The following is a 19,442-nucleotide window of genomic DNA, read 5'->3' on the forward strand; positions in this document are numbered from 1 at the left end:
CACAAGGCAGTCAGTATTTATACTGATATCGTATATTAACACATATATGTGGAATCTAGAAAAATGGTGCAGATGAACCTATTTGCAAAGCAGAAATAGAGACACAGACAGAGCGAACAAATGTATGAACACCAACAGGGGAGAGGCGAATTGGGAGATTGGAATTGACCTAGTATCTTATATACATACATATAAAGTAGGTATAATTTATATACATACATAGTACAAATATATATATAGTATATATAATTTATATACATACATAGTATAAGTATATATAGTATATATAATTGACATAGTATATATATATACACATATATACACTACATGTAAAATAGATAACCAATGTGACCCAACTGCAGAGCTCAGGAAGCCCTAAATCAATGCTGTGGTGACTTAACTGGAAAGAAATCTTGGTTCCTTAAACAGAGGGCACACGCATGGCTGACTCACTTTGCTGCAGAGCAGAAACTAACACAACACTGTAAAGCAACTATACACCAATAAAAAATGTTTTTAAAGATAACTGCTGCGTTTCTTCATCAGCCATTCTGTTCTTTTTTGCTTTTTATGTGTTCAATCTTTCTAATGTTCAGAAGAGCACATTTCACTTTTCCGCGTTATTGTACCTGCTCATTTACAAAATTCATTTGCAGCTGGTATAAACTTAAGATGAAGCCCAAGAACATAAAAATGAAACTACAATGAGCAACAAAATTCAGCGGAGTCAACTGTACCCTTGTTCCTTTTATAGTCCAGGGTAAGAAGCATTTAGGGCTTCCTGGGAGGCTCAGTGGTAAACAATCTACCTGTCAATGCAGGAGATGCAAGAGACACGGGTTTCATCCCTGGGTCAGGAAGATCCCTTGGAGTAGGAAATAAATAAGTATTTATTATTTAGTTACCACTAAACTTAAGGCATTCCGGTAAGTCCCTGCTGGAGTTAAAAGTGACACAAGCCATCCCATTTCCACGGAGGGGACCACCAGCCCATACAGAGAAGCAATAAGAAAGCTTAAAAAGAAATTATATGCTGGGCATTCAAAGACAAAGCTCTCCCCTTCTCTTTGGGTATCAGAAAGATTTTGCAGAGGAGGTTGTACTGAAACAAAACCTAAGGTGTAGTCATACAGTCAAAATTGAAAACCAGCTAAGTTACAGGATGAGTTCTCATCCTGTTTGAATGTTAACCATTTTTGAGATTGCACTCAGTACTGCATTTCAGAAAGAATAAGAATATTAGCCAAGGGTCTGGCTGGTGTGGACCATGCCCTTTGCTCTGCTTCTCAGCTATTTGAACACGCACTCAGAGCCGGGTGGTCTGCCTGCACCCCCTCTCCCTGAAAGGTCTCCTCTATCCTTCCCAGAACTTACCTTCATTGGTATGTTCTCCCATGATCACCAGTGTGGTCAGCCCATACTGCAGCCTGAGTGACATTTCTGCAAGGCTCCTGACATCCTGAAGGAGGAAATAACTTACTCACCTTTCACATAGTCTTTGAGTATCTGCCTTCAACCCTGTCTGAACTCTTGAACTTTTCCCATTTTCCTCTGTCTTCTGACATAAGGTTAGTAACCAGTTGGCGGGACTGCCCCTGACTTGAGTTGCAATCAGAGATACAGGTGTGTAGACACAAGGGTTGCTCTGTCCGGGATGTGTCTTAGTCCACGTGATCTCAGATTCAATCAACAAGTCCACACTGTGCCTGTGTATCAGATCCTTCCTCCAGGAACCTGCATGCCAACATACGTGCATACAAACATATGTGTACACAAACATACGTGTATACAAACATAGTTGGACACACACACTCACTGCTGGTCAGTTTTCACAGTGGGATGCTGGAAAGAGCCTCCTGGCCATCAGAACATGAGTGGTAAGATGAGTTTTGCACACCCAGAGCACGTCCACCCACTGAGAAGAACGAGGGAGAACCACACAACAGACAAAGCCATCCAAGAGGGGTCTCAGAGCAAGCCCGGGGTCTGCCTGCCATGTGAAGTGAACCCCCATCTGCACGTTTGTAGACGCTTCCTCAGCATCTCTGGGGCCGTGGGCCCCGGGCTGGGCTGACACTCTCCTCCCGGGACGGTGCCATGACCTCTGTTCACCTCGCCTCTCCACAACCAAGGCCCCTGCCCAGCTCTGCTCTCAGACAGACCCTCCCCTTCCCGGGGAGGCCCTGGGGCTCCGAGAGAGCTCCTCCATTTCTGGAGAGTTCCATCTGTCTACTCACCCTGAAAGCCCCCAGAGATCAACTTCCTCACATCCAAGCCCCTACAGCTCCAGGCAGAGTGCCTTCAAATCTCCAGTCATGAGCCCATAGGTCAGCCCTGGGCAGCCTGCAGTCATGCAGGGGAGGGTCCCCCGCCCTCCCAGCCTTCTGCCTTCGCCGGCGACATCAGCGTCCAGGGAGAACGGGCCTCAGGACACCCCTGCCTCCCGGCTCCCCGGCCACCGCTCGTCCCGGGAGATGGGTGCACATCCTGAGTGGAGCCGGGCACACTGGACATCGCCGGGTGAGGGGGACACCAGACTCCCTCTGACGACGCATCGTCAGCTTCTCTGGGAGAAGCTCTCGGCCAGAATCGTACTGACAGACAGCTCCGTTCTCAAACCCGCGGAAAAGAAAAGCCCGTGGCCAGCAAGTCACGGAGAGTCACCTCTTTTTCCTTTGTTTCACTTCTAAGTTTTGGTGTTTCTCTACTTTTTTTTATTGAAGTACAGTTGATTTACAATATTGTGCTAACTTCTGCTGTACAGCGAAGGGCATCACGGTCCCAGAGGACAGGCTTGTGGTGGTCAAGGGGGAGGGAGGGGGTGGAGAGGGGTTTGAGGTTGGGAGATGCAAGCGATCGCGTTTGGGAAGCGTTTCATGATTGTGGGTCGGGGAGAGTAAAGGACAGCTGGAAGGGAGCGAGGACTAGACCGGGCCGAGGTGGGGCGCTGGCGGGGTGTAATATCACAAGACCCGCAGGGGGATCCCCGATGGCTCTCCTCTCACTGCCCCATGCTGGCCTGGCCTGAGGGTTCCAGAGGGCCTCGGTCGCTCCAGGCCCTGTCTGCCCAGGGGCGACCACCAGGGCCCGGCCCAGCACAGCCCCTCTGCAGCCACTAACCGGGGGCTGTGCTGATCTGCGGTTTGGGACGGCGTCCAAGACCACTCCACTCAGGGGACTCCTCTACCCCCATCAGAGGGTCGGGACGAGAAGCTGGCTGGCGGTCCATCATTCTCGCTTCCCTACAACTGTCTCCTGCCCCAGCTCTCTCTTTCAGGAAATATAGATGATGTCAGATGCTGGAGACGAGGGAACATAAGGCAACATCCCGTTTGTAAGGTGACTCACGGGCCGTGAGAACCAGCTCAGCTCTTAAAGTTGTCTTCATACGTCATACATAAGAAAAGCCTTCCTTTTCTCAAGCTACGATCACATGGAAATCTTGACTACTTTGGCATTTTAAGAAAGACCTTTTATGTTACGGAATCACTCAGTACATAGCATCTTTCCCCAAAGTTCCTAGAGACACTATTGGATTCAACTCCCCAAACTTGAAAGGGTTGCTGGCTCTTTTTGTGAATATTTCTTTTATTTTATTTATTTTTTTTATTTTTTTAAAATTTATTTTCAATCGGAGGAAAATTGCTTTACAATGTTGTATTGGTTTCTGCCATACAACAACATGAATCAGCCATAAGTATACTGAGAATGTATGTCCCCCTGTTCTTGAACCTCCCTCCCACCTGCTACCGCATCCTACCCCTGTATGTTGTCACAGAACTCCTTGTATTACACAGCAATTTCCCATTAGCTGTTTTACATATGGTAATGTATATGTTTCAATGCTACTCTCTCAATTTCTCCCACTCTCTCCTTCCCTCACTGTGTCTACAAGTCTGTTCTCTATGTCTGAGTCTCTATTCAGTTCAGTCACTCAGTCGTGTCTGACTCTTTGCGACCCCACGGACTGCAGCACACCAGGCCTCCCCGTCATGGCATCACCGACTCAATAGACATGAGTTTGAGTGAATATTTCTTTTAAAAAGTGCGAAGATCTGACACGAAGTAGGAAATATTGTCTAACAGAGAAAATGTAGGGACATGTATTTTTCCTAGGCTATAAGTCTGTATATATTTTTCATTTGCTTTGGAACAATGTCTGAGAAATGCGTTTTCGTATTATATGGTCTTTTATAGGAATTTTTTCTCTTTATTGGAATTGGATGTGCTTGTCTGTTAAAAAAAAAAAAGATGTTCACATAGCAGATAACACTCATGATGTGATTTTTCACACGGATATTTTGCATACATATGTGTGTATATATATATATATATATATATATTTATAAGGACGACAGGGAACACTCAGAAAACAACCAGAACCCATGTGATGGTGTCTTAACCCCTCTCTCCTGACCTTGAACCAGCCACTCGGCTCTCCCTGAGTCTCCTCCTTACCTTCTGTGTGATAAGCAGAGCTCTGTCACCTCTTCCCAGACAGCAGGTAGGAACCAGCAAATTATCTTACAGAGTCTTAAGTGTGCTCCCTGCAAGGTTTTGAAGCCTAAATGCAAATTTATATTATAAATAAATATAATACTTAAAAGTAATAATGGTTGTAGTAATAATAATGATAAAAGGAAGACACATCATTCTTTTATTACTTCTTTTCAGATAATCTTGCTTGTTCATTTCTCAGTCGTGTCTGGCTCTTTGCAACCCCGTGGATTGTAGCACACTAGGCTTCCTGGAGTTTGCTCAAAGTCATGTGCTGTGGACAGAGGAGCCTGGCAGGCTACAGTCCACGGGGTCACACAGAGTTGGACACGGCTGAGCAAGTGAGCGCAAGCACAGTTTAGTAAAGGACAGTGTGGCTGAATGGCCAGTGAACCTACCCCGGAAAAGTCCTTCAATATGTACACACAGGAGAGGCCAGCGGGGTTGAACGCACACGGTAAGCTTGCAGAAATCAAATGAAAATGCTTTCTGATGTTTATGTCCAACCTCACAGGCAAAGCTTTAAGGCCATCCAGGATATTAATGACCTTAAGTGACAAAATTCAGAATGAACTGTATCAAATCAATCACTAGCAAAGAAAAATCAGGCAGGAGCATCCTTCAAGTAGAGAGGCAGGCCACTAAAGCCACCAGATAAAAAGAGTCTGCACTTACGGTGAAAACCAGGGAGGCAGAACTAGTCTGGAGAGCAAAGTTGGTGAAAGGACTCTTTCAAGGGTTAGGTGTTATTTAATATTTATATTTAAAAGCAAATTAAGGACTGTTTAAAGGATGTTTGCATAAGAGATTGGATTTGCTTTAATTATTTGGTTATTTGTTATTCCTATATAGTATTTATTAATCAAATGAAAACAGAGCTTTTAATAGATTTCATTTCTTTGAAAAACTAGCTCGCTAAATTATTAAGTGAAACTTTCTCCCTCAACAGTCAGCGTTCCTCTGTGACTCCCCTGCCTCTCTCTGCCTCTCAGCCGCCTTCCTTTGTGGGTTTTCCCTGATGTTTCAAACTTCAAGAACCTCACTGCCATCTTCATGTGATCTATGGGTCACTTCCCACTTCATTTTAGAGTTAACCCTTCATTTTGACCTTGCTGGAGCCCTGGGCCTCTGTGCTGGAGTGGACAGGTTGGCCCTGAGCGGTGCTTGGGGAGTCGGTGTTAGAACCCATTTCTGCCTCCAAGCCCTCCCTGACCCCATTCTCAGTGGGCCAGCTTCTGACCATCCTAGTCTCAGAGAAGATAACGTCAGACCTCAGGCAACTAGAGCAAGAGCCAAACCCCATGGCGGCAGGTCAGCATCCCCCCGCCCTCCCTCAAATCTGGCTGAATTTCCTCCTGAGTCAGCTCCATCCAGACCCCCAGCTACGTCTTGGTTTCGCCCGTCCCCCCACCATGAGGCTTCACAGAAACCCCCTCCTCCCTGAAGACAAGCAGGTGGGCCAGGTGAGCCTCAGCATTCCTCTCTCTGGGAACACACCTGGAACCGCTGTCCCTGCCACAAACAGGGCGGCTGGTGTGCACCCCACAGCCAGCCCTCCTGTGGGGAGGCCCCTCTGAGGATCGGGGGCCCTCCTCCTGGGGGATCCTCAAGCAGGCCCCACTGCCGGAGCGTCAGGCAGCTGGTCAGGGCCCAGGCATCGGCATTCCGTGCCAGTCCCTTCCCCGGGGGGCTGTCACACGCAGCCCCGTGGAAGACCCCTCTTCTGGCCTGTGCCCTGCAGTGTCAGCTACAAGCCAAGGGAGGACAGCCAGTCTGCCCATCCACAGAGGGTCTCCCGGCTCACCTGGAGGGCGCTCCGCCTCTAAAGGGTAAAAGAATGGGTGCTGGGCTGTCCACGTGAACAGACATCCTCAGGGATAAAGGGTGATTGCGGAACGAGTGCATGCTCCAAGGCCTTGAATCGCAGTCCTGATTAACTGGCGGTGTGGCTCATCCCTCCTCTCTGACGGTCCAGGCCCATCACTAAGGCCCTGAATATGAAACTCCGGTGGCCCCAAATCACACCCAAGTAAGGCCACCCTCAATGCCCACCCCACCCCTGCCCCAGGGCCACCAAACCTTGCTGCCACCTCCAGCCACAGTCACAAGGCCTAACACACTTGAATTGCGGGCTTTGTCCTTTAGATTTCTAAACATGATAAAGTATGGGCTTCTGAGAACACTGACAACCTCTAACCCTGCGGATGACTGTATTTTCAGGCTAAAAATCTGTTCCTGTGACTTGGCGAGCGCAGTATGCTTATAAGGAATAGAACATGGAAATCTGCGTTGTGTCTGAGAACATCTGAGATGATTCACTGAAATGCTCCCTGCTTTCCTGGCTCCGTTTCCACCAGGACGCCGAGCCCTTGGTCCTAGGAAGCCATCAACTTTCCCCTGTTGGCCCGTGAAGCCGGACCCCCTCTCTCATCCTAACCAGAGGACAAAGAACTCTTCAGATTAGCTTGTTTATGCTGCAGGAAAACCAACAGTCACATTTTCAAAAAGAATTGCACATCATTCATTCTTATTGATGTTGAAACTTTCCTTTTTAGCAAAATAGAAACTGTTGGGTGAGCATCATGCACTATGTCAATAACAGGAAAGAAAATAAATGTTAAAACATGCTAAATAATTGCCCGATGGTACTTGTGCTAATGACCGTAAACTTCTACTATGCTAATTTTTCTCTCTACTTTTAATTACCGATCAATAATACTTTGCAGTTGACATTTAAAAATGCTGAACCACATGTAGCAACACAGACTGAGAGAAAATCTACAATGTGTGACTCAATTTGCCAAATCAATAAACTTTGCCATTTAACAAATAGTAGCATGTAAACAGTCACCAAGATTAGCGAGCATAAAGGACTGAGCCTGGAGGACTTCATTATTTGATAACACCAGGCCATACTTCCCTGATGGAGGTCCTCTGCTGGGAAGAACAGGGCAAACCACTGTCTCAGGCTCTGAGTCCAACCTTCTCAACCAGAGAGAAACCTGCCTGGAAAATGCAGGACTCTATGGTCCAAAGGGCATTCTCCTCATTTACAAGGAATTCCTTTGTAGAAATCAGAGGATTTGCCCCATGTCTATGGTTGATAGGATCATAAAGGCATTGGATAAAGATGTGTGATTTTAAAACCATCCTCTTGTGAGTATAATAACATTATGCTCATCACTCATTTGCTATTTAAGGGGTAGATGAAATAGAATAGCCATCTATCTTGGAGATCAAAGGAAAAGAAGCCTTTAACGCCCATGCAGACCCCAGGAAGACCAGTTTTTCTGGAGCACTGTGGTGGAGCAGAAGCCATCTTCACTTGGACTGTTATGTGCAGTAACAATAAACCTAGACCTTCAGTACCTCATGCATGTGTTTATACCTTTTCCTGCACTGGAGGTAGAAGTGGTCTGTCTGCCTGTTGGGCCTTCTGTGGGTTGGGCTGTTGAGCGTGTTTGCAAAATGGCAGCTGTCAGTGGACACTTGGATCCTCTCCTTTGCCTCAGCATCTTCCTGGGGGACATTTGTCAATAAAGGCTGAATAGTCAAAGCTATGGTTTTCCAGTAGCCATGTAGGAATGTGAGAGTTGGACCATAAGGAAGGCTGAGCCCAAAGAATTGATGCTTTCAAACTGTTGAAGAAGACTGTTGAGAGTCCCTTGGACAGCAAGGAGATCAAACCAGTCCATTCTAAAGGAAGTCAACCTTGAATATTCACTGGAAAGACTGATGCTGAAGCTGAAGCTCCAATAGTTTGACTACCTGATGTGAAGAACTGGCTCATCAGAAAAGGCTCTGACTCTGGGAAAGATTGAAGCAAGAGGAAAAGGGGGAAGCAGAGGATGAGGTGGTTGGATGGCATCACCGTCTCAATGGACATGAACTTGAGCAAACTCCAGGAGATAGTGAAGGACAGGGAAGCCTGGTGTGCTGCAGTTCATGGAGTTGGCTACTGAACAACAACAGCAAGGCTGAAAACCAAGCAAAAGGTGTCACCTCACATCATGGTCCCAGAGGGTCCATCAGCTTCTATATTCAGTCTCTATTCTCCACGGAAACTTTCAGAAATTACGTCTGTGTCACACTCCTGTTTCCACAGCAACACCACCCACCAAAAATGGCTCCCTGGGTCTGTTCAGCGTGTGGGATTCAGAACTATTTTGATTAAATAAAATGACAGGAGCAGAAGAGCACATTCAGCAGCCGTGTCCCACCCTGATCTGTAATCCTGGGTATCCCGTGGGTCCTCTTCCCTATTCTGGAGTCACCAGTGTTTCCAGACCTTTTCGTCTTCCAGTAAGCATCTTCCTTTACCAGGTGCTCGGTGACCTTGGTGCTTTGCCCTCCTCCACACAGTCCTTCAGCACTCAGCCTGGAGCTCAAAATATCTCTGGTTCCGCCTTCAACATGTGATTACGGTTGCACCTCCCAGGAGTGCCTGCCCCTCACGTCCACCTGACCAAGTCCTACCTGTCCCTCAGGGACCCTTGTAAACCAATTGCTGGTTCCAAGTCTCCCTTTCTTGGCTCCCAAGCCTGGTGAAACGGCAGTGAGAGCTCAGCCTTCAGTAACCCCAGAGCGCAGTGGAATGGACTCCCGGAGGGAGAGTGGGGTCAGGTGTGAGTGAGGGCCATCCCGAGAGATGTCTGGGCAAGGGCAGTTGTGACTTAACAGCTGCCCCCACCCACAGCTCCTCCCTCAGAGAAGACCCCTCCTCTCCTTGTCCAGTCCTTGCTACGTAGGTTGACCAGATGGCCCTGCTTCTCCCATTTATCCATCCATCCATCCTTCCATCTTTACCTGTGCTCCCTGGCTCACCATCCTTTCTTCCCTTGGGTAAGAAATTTCAAGACCACTCTTGCTTCCTTTTCCTTCTTCTGCCACAATGTCCTTGTGTCTTTCTACTGCACTGTTTCAGGCTTCACTGCATCACAGACAGCCCCTGCCCCAACCTCACCCCTCTGAAACGCCTTCCTTGGCGGGTGTGAGAGCTTATTGTAAATGTCAAAATAAATTCACGTTCCATTCTGACTCACAGACCTCTGCCAGCTCCTGCTCTACAGAAAAACTCACACCCCTTCCAGGGGGTCCTGGCCCCACCCTGCTCCCCCTGCAGGGTCTTTTCCAGCCCCAGCACCTTTTCTGCCTCTGGCCTATGGATGCCCGCTCACTGGTCAAGCTCCACTGAAACCCTCCTCCTGCAGGCAGGCAGCTCCATTGCGAGACCCTCCATCTCTGGGTGCTTGTTTTTCCTTCTACGGTAGCACTGAATTTGTGAGAGTAGTGAGGATGACTAAAGAGCCTTTAAACTGGAAAATGCACTCTCACAAAGAAGAAGAGGACAACAAAGGACAAGAAGGTTGGATGGCATCACTGACTCAACAGACGTGAGTTTGGGCAAGCTCCAGGAGATGGTGAAGGACAGGGAAGCCTGGAGTGCTGCAATGCATGGCGTCGCAACGAGTCAGACACGACTTAGCGACTGAATAACAACAACAACCAAGCATTCTCACAAAAGAGAGCTGATTTATAATTATCTGCATAAATCACTTGTCTCTCAAGAAAACAAACAGATAAATAAGTGGCAGCACCCCAAAGTCAGGACTCTGGTGTTCAGCGTCATCTTTCTCCACGGTACTGAGTCCCTCTGCTGTCTTGAACCACTGTAGAGTGTCTGGTCCTTGGATTTTCCAGAAGCCTCTGGTGGGTGTGGCCTCCTGCTGTGGATGCTGTGACCTTGAACTCCTCCAGGTCACTCAGAGCACAAGGCCTGGGCCGGGAGAGCACAGTGATGTTAAAAGCCCTCAGCAACCTGGAAACATCTCTTGGATTCATCCAGGACTGCCCTTGTCCTCCCAGCAGCTGTCTGGGGCAGAGAAACCACAGCCTGGGCCAGGGTCAGGGTGGGTGGGGGTCCCTTTGAGCCCAGATTTGACTTCAGGGCCCAGTGAGCCTGTTGATTTAAGGCAGCAAGAGAAGATTGTGCTCCCAAAACTAGGACTGCAAGCCAGAGGCTGGGGTCAGGGCGAGGGTCTGAGTCCAGAATCAAGGAGAGGAGGGGTCCAAGGGATGGAGGACAGGGCCCAGGAACTTTCCACTTTGAGCCATCACCCCTGTGGTACAGGGCTGTCATGCTGTGAGCCAGGTAGGGACAGGAGCAGCCTGAGGGAAGACAGGCAAGTTCTCCTGCGTCTCTCTTCAGAGATTTCTCCATCACCTTCTCCAGTCCTTAAAGCTTGCAACTGCACAGTCAGTGCTGTTGAATTACTCCCCAGGCACTGACATACCTGGGGAATAATCGCACCCCTCTGCCTCCCCAGGTAGGCTGTGTACCTTGGGGGAAGCTGACTGCAGCAGCCTCAGAGTGAGGCAGGTAGCAATGAGAGGTCGATGAGCACAGCCCAGTCTCCTGGCTCAGCACCTGGTTCATCAGAGCCACAGGACACCATTCAGGTGGACAAGCCTGGGGGCAGTACCTGTTCAGGAAGGCAGCTATGCTCTGACTTGTCTTTATTCACCACTACAAGGGAAGTGATTCTGAGGTGACAACCACACACGGAGGAGGGGAGCTCTGAGACAATCAATCACAGCTAAACAGAAACAGAGGGTGATCAAACCATGCCTGAATTCCATCCAACCTCTGAGTTTATCTATTGTGGGATTCATCAAATTCCCTTCTTTTAAGAAAAGTGAAATAAAATGTAGGATTGCAAAGGGCAAAGGGAGACCCAAAGGTTTTTCTTACATTAAAAATGAAGCATAGTTCTATGTACATAACAGGGACTAGTTAGTTTGCGTAAGCCAAAGTTGTAGCATCAGAAAGTCTTGACAGGACACAGGAAATTCCTAATATAAATTCCATGACCACCAGAGAAGCTTCCACAGCATGTGAAAGTGAAAACAGAGACCCCTCTACAGAGCCTCTAGCTTCCCAGAGAGCATTAATTAGCACTGAAATGTCAGACTCAGGGCTTCTGCAAATGCCAGGGAATCTCCATAGATCAGAATTTCCTTTCTCCTTCTTAACGCATCCAGAAAGAATCACAAGATGTCTCTAGAGAACTGCCAGAAACTTTCTTGGCACCCAGCTTCATAAATTCAAGCAAGAGGAATTAAGTATTTGATGAACACATCATTTTGGATTAAATTTTAAAGAATCAGAATGTGTGTGCCCACATTTTCAAACAACAGAATCAGCCCTTGGGGCCATGATATCCCGATTCTACTGAAACTCACAGTTGACAGGGCATGGTTTGCTCAGTGTTTCAGCTGGAAAGTCACTGCCAAAATCCCTCAATAGCCGTCACTGGGAACAAGTCAAGATGAACACTTACTTTCCCCCTTTTGCTTCACAGGTTGTTTAAAATTGACTCAAACAAGGTGGAATAATGGTTCAAATTGAAGAAATGCAATTTTACATGGTAGTGATTTTTCGATGGCCTGAAAAACTGTTGTGCATCAGAAACTAAAAGGTGGTCCCTACACATGGCCATGCACTCCACACAGCTTGCCTTGCCCTTGACAGCTGGTGTAGCTCTCAAGACCATCTTGTCTGAGAAGGAACAGGACATCCTAGACACTAAAGCGTTCTGTAAATGCCTTTATTGCTAAAACTGCTTTTTCAAACAGAGATATTCAATTCTTTTAATGCCAAGGGATAACACAATGGTGTCAGACAGGAGAAAGCTCTGAGGTGCGGGAAGGTCTCAAACAGCTTTCAGGGACCGAGGCCGTAACCAGGACCCTCCATCTGTGGTCCATGTTAAGTTTTCAAATAGTAAAGTCTGGCCCAGCCATCCTTTTGTTTTCTCTTTCTTGCACATAAAGAATAAGAAGTAAAATATTACACAAGTGTAAAGACTCAGGAAATTCCTTAGATTGGCTCTTTGACCCTTAAATATTTTCTGCTGATGTCCAAGGTAGTGTTTTGTTGTCACCATACTGTGGGGAAAAGTTTGGTCGTTGTGGATTGTCCACCGGCAAAGCGATGCAGTTTGCAAACCGCTTTTGGGGATGGCCTGGCCCCCGCGGAAAAAGCAATGCTGAGCAACAGGTAGTTTCCAGAACTCCCCAAGACCCCACAGTTCCAAGCTGAACCATGTCCCCAAAAGACATCTGGGAGTCCCCACTCCCCACCCCCACCCCCGACCTGCAGTATGGATGCTTCTAGAGCTGGTAAGCACACACACACACACACGCCCATGCTTCCTGCAAGGCCTCCCTCAATGAAATTGTGCTATTGGAGAATAGCACCACAGTTCTCAAATGGCAGTTAGAACTGAACATATTTTTATGTTTTCTCATGAAATAGAGATAGTTTACACTGTTGTGTTAGTTTCAAGTATATAGCAAAGTGATTCAGCTATATGTGTATATATATATATATATTCTAGTTCAGATTATTTTCTTTTATAGGTTATTGCAAGAAATTGATACAGTTCCCTGTGCTATACAGTAGGTCCTCTCTGTTTGTGCATTTTATTAGTATATATAGTGATGTGTATCTGATAATCCCAAACTTCTAATGTATCTCCACTTTCTCATCCAACCATAAATTTGTTTCCTATGTTTGTGAGCCTATTTCACTTTTGTCATGAAAGTCATTTGTACGAATTTTTAGATTTCATATGTAAGTGATGTCATATGGTATGTATCTTTCACTCTCTGACTTACTTCAGTTAGTATGACAATCTGTAGGTCCATTCATGTTGCTGCCAACTTGGTATTATTTCATTCTTTTTACTGCTAAGCAGTATTCCACTGCATATATACATACCACATCTTCTTTATCTGTTCACCTGTCAACGGACGTTTATTCTCGGCTATTGCAGCTAGAGTTGCTATGAACATTGACGTACGTGTATCTTTTCACATTAGAGTTTCCTCTGGATATTTGCCCAGGAGTGGGATTGCAGTGTCAGAGGGTAGCTCTATTTTCAGTTTTTTAAGGAATCTCTATATTATTCTCCAGAGTGCCTGCACCAGTTTGCAGTCCCACCAACAGTGTAGTGGGATTCCCTTTCCCCCACACTCTCTCCAGTATTTGTTTTGTAGACGTTTTGATGATGGCCATGACGGCCAGTGTGAGGTAATAACCTCGTTGCAGTTTTGATTCGTGTTTCTCTAATAATTAGCGATGTTGAACATCTTTTCATGTACTTTTTGGCCATCTGTATGTCATCTTTGGAGAATAGTCTATTTAGGTCTTTTGCCCATTTTCCGATTGGGTTTTTTAAACATTTTAAATAATCCCATTTAATGAGTATTTTAAATTAAAACTTGAGTTTCATTTTTGGATAAAATTAGCCATGCTGTTAAAAAAATGCCTCCTGGTGGCAGCTGTCTGGGGGCTCCCACTTCCCCTCCAACCTGTCACCGACTGCAGGACCACCCCCTCCTGCCCCGGCTGTGTCTTTTCACCAAGCAGCCCACTCCCGAGTCACCCCCAGAGGCTCCTGAGCCTCCCAGAACCTGCTCTGCCTGGAGGTTGACAAGGACTTGTCCTAGGATGACTGCTAACCAGCCTTGGGGGGATGGGTGTCCATGCGCCCCCTCCCCCTCTGCCCCTTTGTCCCCGGAGCCCCTGGGCGTCTCCCGGAGGCCCCGTGCGGCACTTGCTGAGCTCTGCCCCGGAGGCCCCGTGCGGCACTTGCTGAGCTCTGCCCCATCCTCTGCGGCCCCTCCTTGTGCTGGTCCGGCCCCTCACCAGGTTGCCCAAGAGGCACATTCTGATGCAGGCCTCCCCACCCTGGGGCTGGCTTGGGGAGAGGGCAGCCTGAGACACGTAGGGGTTCCTTCATGGTCATGATGTTTGCAGAGGCCGTGCCAGGAAGCCACTCAGTTGACACTAAAACTCCCCCATCAGGGTGGCCCCTCCATCTCTGCACCCAATCCCCGGGTGATCAATAGCACCCTACTGTGTACAGAGTCCCAAAGTTCTGTGTCCTTGCTGTTTGCAGGCGTGTGGGTCTGCACGCTGAGGGCTGAGTGGGGGCCTTGTTTTGCCCAGTGTCCACACAGAGTCACCCAGGGAGCGAAGGCGTGCAGGTAGTCTCAGCCTTACCCACTCAGTGTGAGAACTCTGGTGAGCAAGCAGATCATCAGGAAGAAACCCCGGGCTTCTCACCTCATTCTGGCCCAACAATGCCATTCCTTGAAGTGCAGGAAATTCCACATTTCAGATTGCCCAGGGAAAACAGTGTGTAATACAGCCCTCTAAGATTTACAATACTTATACTATATAGCAGAGGAACCAGAGATCAAATTGTCAACATCTGTTGGATCCTAGAAAAGGCAAGAGAATTTCAGAAAAACACCTACTTCTGCTTCATTGACTACACTAAAGCCTTTGACTGTGTGGGTCACAACAAACTGTGAAAAATTCTCCAAGAGATGGGAATACCAGACCACCTTACCTGCCTCCTAAGAAATCTGTATGCAGATCAAGAAGCAATAGTTAGAACTGGACATGGAACAATGGACTGGTTCCAAATCGGGAAAGGAATACGTCAAGGCTGTATATTGTCACCCTGCTTATTTCACTTGTATGCAGAGTACATCATGTGAAATGTCAGGCTGAATGAAGCACAAGCTGGAATCAAGATTCCCAGGAGAAATATCAATAACCTCAGATACTCAGATGAAACCACCCTTATGGCAGAAATTGAAGAAAAACTAAAGAGTCTCTTTCTTGATGAAAGTGAAAGAGGAGAGTGAAAAAACTGGCTTGGAACTCAACATTCAAAAAACTAGGATCATGGCATCTGGTCCCATCACTTCATGGCAAATAGATGGAGAAACAATGGAAACAATGAGAGATTTTATTTTTTTGGACTCCAAAATCACTGCAGATGGTGACTGCAGCCATGAAATTAAAAGACGTTTGCTCCTTGAAAGAAAAGTTATGACCAACCTAGACAGTATATTAAAAAACAGAGACATTACTTTGCCAGCAAAGATTCGTCTAGTCAAAGCTATAGTTTTTCCAGTAGTCATATATGAATGTGAGAATTGGACCATAAAGAAAGCTGAACTCCAAAGAATTGATGCTTTTGAACTGTGGTGTTGGAGAAGACTCTTGAGAGTCCTTTGGACTGCAAGGAAATCCAACCAGTCCATCCTAAAGGAGATGAGTCTTGAATATTCATTAGAAGGGCTGACGCTGAAGCTCTAATCCTTTGGCCACCAGATGTGAAGAACTGACTAACTGGAAAAGACCATGATGCTGGGAAAGATTAAAGGCAGGAGGAGAAGGGGCCGACAGAGGATGAGATGGTTGGATGGCATCACCGACTTGATGAACATGAGTTTGAGCAAGCTCCCGGATTTGCTGATGGACAGGGAAGCCTGGCATGCTGTAGTCCATGGGGTTGCAAGGAATTGGACATGACTGAGCAACTGAACTGAACTGAACTCATACTGTATAGCACAGGGAACTCTGCTTAGTATTAAGTAACAAAATACTGAATAGAATATTAAACATTAAATGGAAAAAATTTGAAAAAGAATAGATCCATGTGTAACTGAATCACTTTGTTGTACCCCCAAAACTAACACAGCATTGCTAATCAACGAAGTGTGTGTGTGTTAGTCAGCTGCTCCGTCCTTTCCGACTCTTTGCAACCCCATGGACTGTGGGTCTCCATTAGACCCACCAAGCTCCTCTGTCCATGGGATTTTTCCAGGCAAGAATACTAGAGTGGGTTGCCATTTTATTCTCCAGGGTATCTTCCCTGGCCCAGGGATTGAACCCAGGTCTCCTGCAATTATGGGCAGATTCTTTACCGACTGAGTCACCAGGGAAGACCAAAGTGAAAGTGAAAGTTGCTCAGTTGTGTCTGATTCTTTGCAACCCCGTGGATTATACACTCCATGGAATTCTCCAGGCCAGATCGCTGGAGTGGGTAGCCATTCCCTTCTCCAGGGGATCTTCTCAACCCAGGGATTGAACCCAGGTCTCCCGTGTTGCAGGTAGACTCTTTACCAGCTGAATCACCAGGGAAGCCCAAGAATACTGGAGTGGTAGCCTTTCGCTTCTCCAGCAGATCTTCCTGGACCCAGGAATCCAACTGGGGTCTCTTGAACTACAGGTGGATTTTTTACCAGCTGAGCTACCAGGGAAGCCCTGGTATATAATCAATGATACTTCAATATAAAATAAAAAGTTTAAAAAGCATTTAAAACAATAAAATATTTTCTGTGTCCTCTCAGCCTTGACCTTATCTCAAAAAAAAATAGTAAAACTAAGGAAGAAAAAGGTTACTACACTATATATCATATGGAACTAGTTTAAGGGGTAAGTGTTGTAATGAATTAGACTCTAGAAGTAACCACAAGATCATTTAAAATCAACAAATTAAATGCAAATCGAATCAAATGTTCTCAGTATGATTATTGCATTTCAACAAGAGTGTGATCTGAATCCCTTTATTCCACTACCGTCTGGGTGAAGTGTGCGGAGGACCTGTTGGAACGCCATTTCTGCATGGCCACTGCAGCACGGTGTTCAGAGGACCCAGGCGAAACTTGAGAATTTGCTGCCCAGAGTGTCCCTTCATCCCCTGGGTGGGCAGGTTGGTGAGCAAGCAGGGCACGGAGCCCAGGAGGCCTGAGTGCCCCGAGGCAGGTGCACACATCTGCACCGTGGGTTTTTCCACCCGAAATGCGGGTCAGTCGCTGTGGGCTTCAATCGCGTTCCTCATCGGGCACTGCTTGACTCTATGTGAAAGTGTTAGTTGCCCAGTCATGTCCAAATTTTTGTGATCCCATGGACTGTAGCCTGCCAGGCTCCTCTGTCCCTGGGATTCTCCAGGCAAAAACACTGGAGTGGGTAGCCGTTCCCTTCTCCAGGGGATCTTCCCCACCCAGGGATCGAATCCTCCTCTTTTGCATCTCCTGCACTGGCTGGCGGATTCTTTACCACTAGCGCCACCTGGGAACTCCTATTTGCTTTATGTCTCTGGCTTTATGTGAGACTGGATCCAACAGCATTCTGGAAAGCTTAAAAGATGATGTTTCAGGACGTTTTGTACTATGAAGCTTTCATCTGCCAAGGTTCATTGAAACAAATCACTGCAGCTGATGAACCTGACATCAAAACTGACGACTCTGTGGTTTCCTGGAAAATCTCGGCCTTGCTCTGACTCTGTGGTTGCCCTTGGTGTTCTGTTAACGACCCCAGCTAAGCAGGATAACTTCTAATAAACATGATGTAAAGGGGAAAAAAATGATGTGGTCCAAGAAGACAGTCTGAATAGATATTCTAATGAAGCCACAGAAGCATCTGTCAGAGCAGGCAGACATGTCCCACCCACCCTGCCGGGAGAGGTAAGTAGATGGGTGAGAAGGCTTATGATCCACACTTGTCACGGCCCAGGGAGACTGCTCGCACCATAATCCTCAAAGTGTCGTTGATATTTGTGTCCGTTAAGCCTCGCATTAAGATCTGGTTTTTGTGGAGCTTTATTTTTCTTAGATTATCTTAAATGTAGCACCTTTCAAATTAATAAGTATTTCTTTATTATGCTGCAGAGAATTCCAATGAAACTGTAATCCAAAATGTCTTTTGAAAAAGAAAATGCTGTAAAACAATTTCTGCAGCCGCAACAAAATCAGCTTGCTTTGCCTTTACGTAAATGTGCCCAACCAGACATCCTGACCCAGCGGCCCAGGCTGGGTACCACTGGATGATTAACAAAGCACAATGACCGTGCCACCCCCGAGACAGAGCTAAAGACCCCGCTCACCACCGGCGGGGCTCACCTCGCATCCCATCCCTGCGATGAGCAGTGACTCCAGCCTGGGGAAATTACATGTCGGTCTAAATGTGGGTCTCATTTCTTCAGGAGTATTTGTACAAAACAAGGAGTAAATTAAGTAGACGAAATGATTTCCCAGGGTCTTTGAAAGCAATCCATCCTTCCGCTGGCATTCTCGTGCCTGAGATGCCTTTATAGCTGCAGGTCTGGGACGTTCTCCCTCCATCTGCTAGTCTTATTCTTCTGTAGACCCCAAAATCTCAACCTGCTTTAGAAAGTTAATTATTAAATACTCTCAATGGCTGTTGAGATGCACAATAGCCTAGGCAGGGTCTCGAGTGCATTACCCTATCTTGCCCCCTATCTAGCCCAGACTTAACTGCCTTTGATCTTATCTCATGGTAGATACAGAACTGAAATAATCACCATTTAAATATATTAGGCTGTTTGACATAGGTACTACACACAAGGAAATCAATAATGATTATACAATCAGCAGATACAATGTAAACGGCATACCACAAAGTCTTTATGGGGGTGAGATAACATCTCAGAAATCCCAGCCAGCGTCAATAGCCATTAGGTCTCCAAAGCGGCCACTTGAACGTGTGTGTGAGTGTGCATAGGAGCCAGGCTACCCAGGGGTAAAGGAGCCTAAAAGAGGCAAGGTTCGGAGAAATAAAGAGAAGTCGGATTTAAGCATCATGTTTCAGAGGTGGCCAAGACTCACTGAACTTTTGAAAACCTCTCTTTGGATGCTGCTTCTCTTGAAGCCAGGAATAGCCCTTTGAGTTCTGCCCAATTTGCTGCTGCTAAGTCGCTTTAGTCGTGTCCGACTCTGTGCGACCCCATAGACGGCAGCCCACCAGGCTCCTTCGTCCCTGGGATTCTTCAGGCAAGAATATTGGAGTGGGTTGCCATTTCCTTCTCCAGTGCATGAAAGTGAAAAGTGAAAGTGAAGTCACTTAGTCGTGTCTGACTCTTCGCGACCCCATGGGCTGTAGCCTACCAGGCTCCTCTGTCCAGGGGTTTCCCAGGCAAGAGTACTGCCCAATTTAGACAAACTCTAATGGCTAAAGAGGCCAAGGTCAAGGTCGCTCAGTCATGTTTGACTCTTTGCGATCCCATGGACTGTATAGTCCATGGAATTCTCCAGGCCAGAATACTGGAGTGGGTAGCCTT

The sequence above is a fragment of the Giraffa tippelskirchi genome, chromosome 8 (assembly GCF_054371585.1).
Source record: "Giraffa tippelskirchi isolate mGirTip1 chromosome 8, T2T-mGirTip1v1.2.pri, whole genome shotgun sequence".
Taxonomy (NCBI): domain Eukaryota; kingdom Metazoa; phylum Chordata; class Mammalia; order Artiodactyla; family Giraffidae; genus Giraffa; species Giraffa tippelskirchi.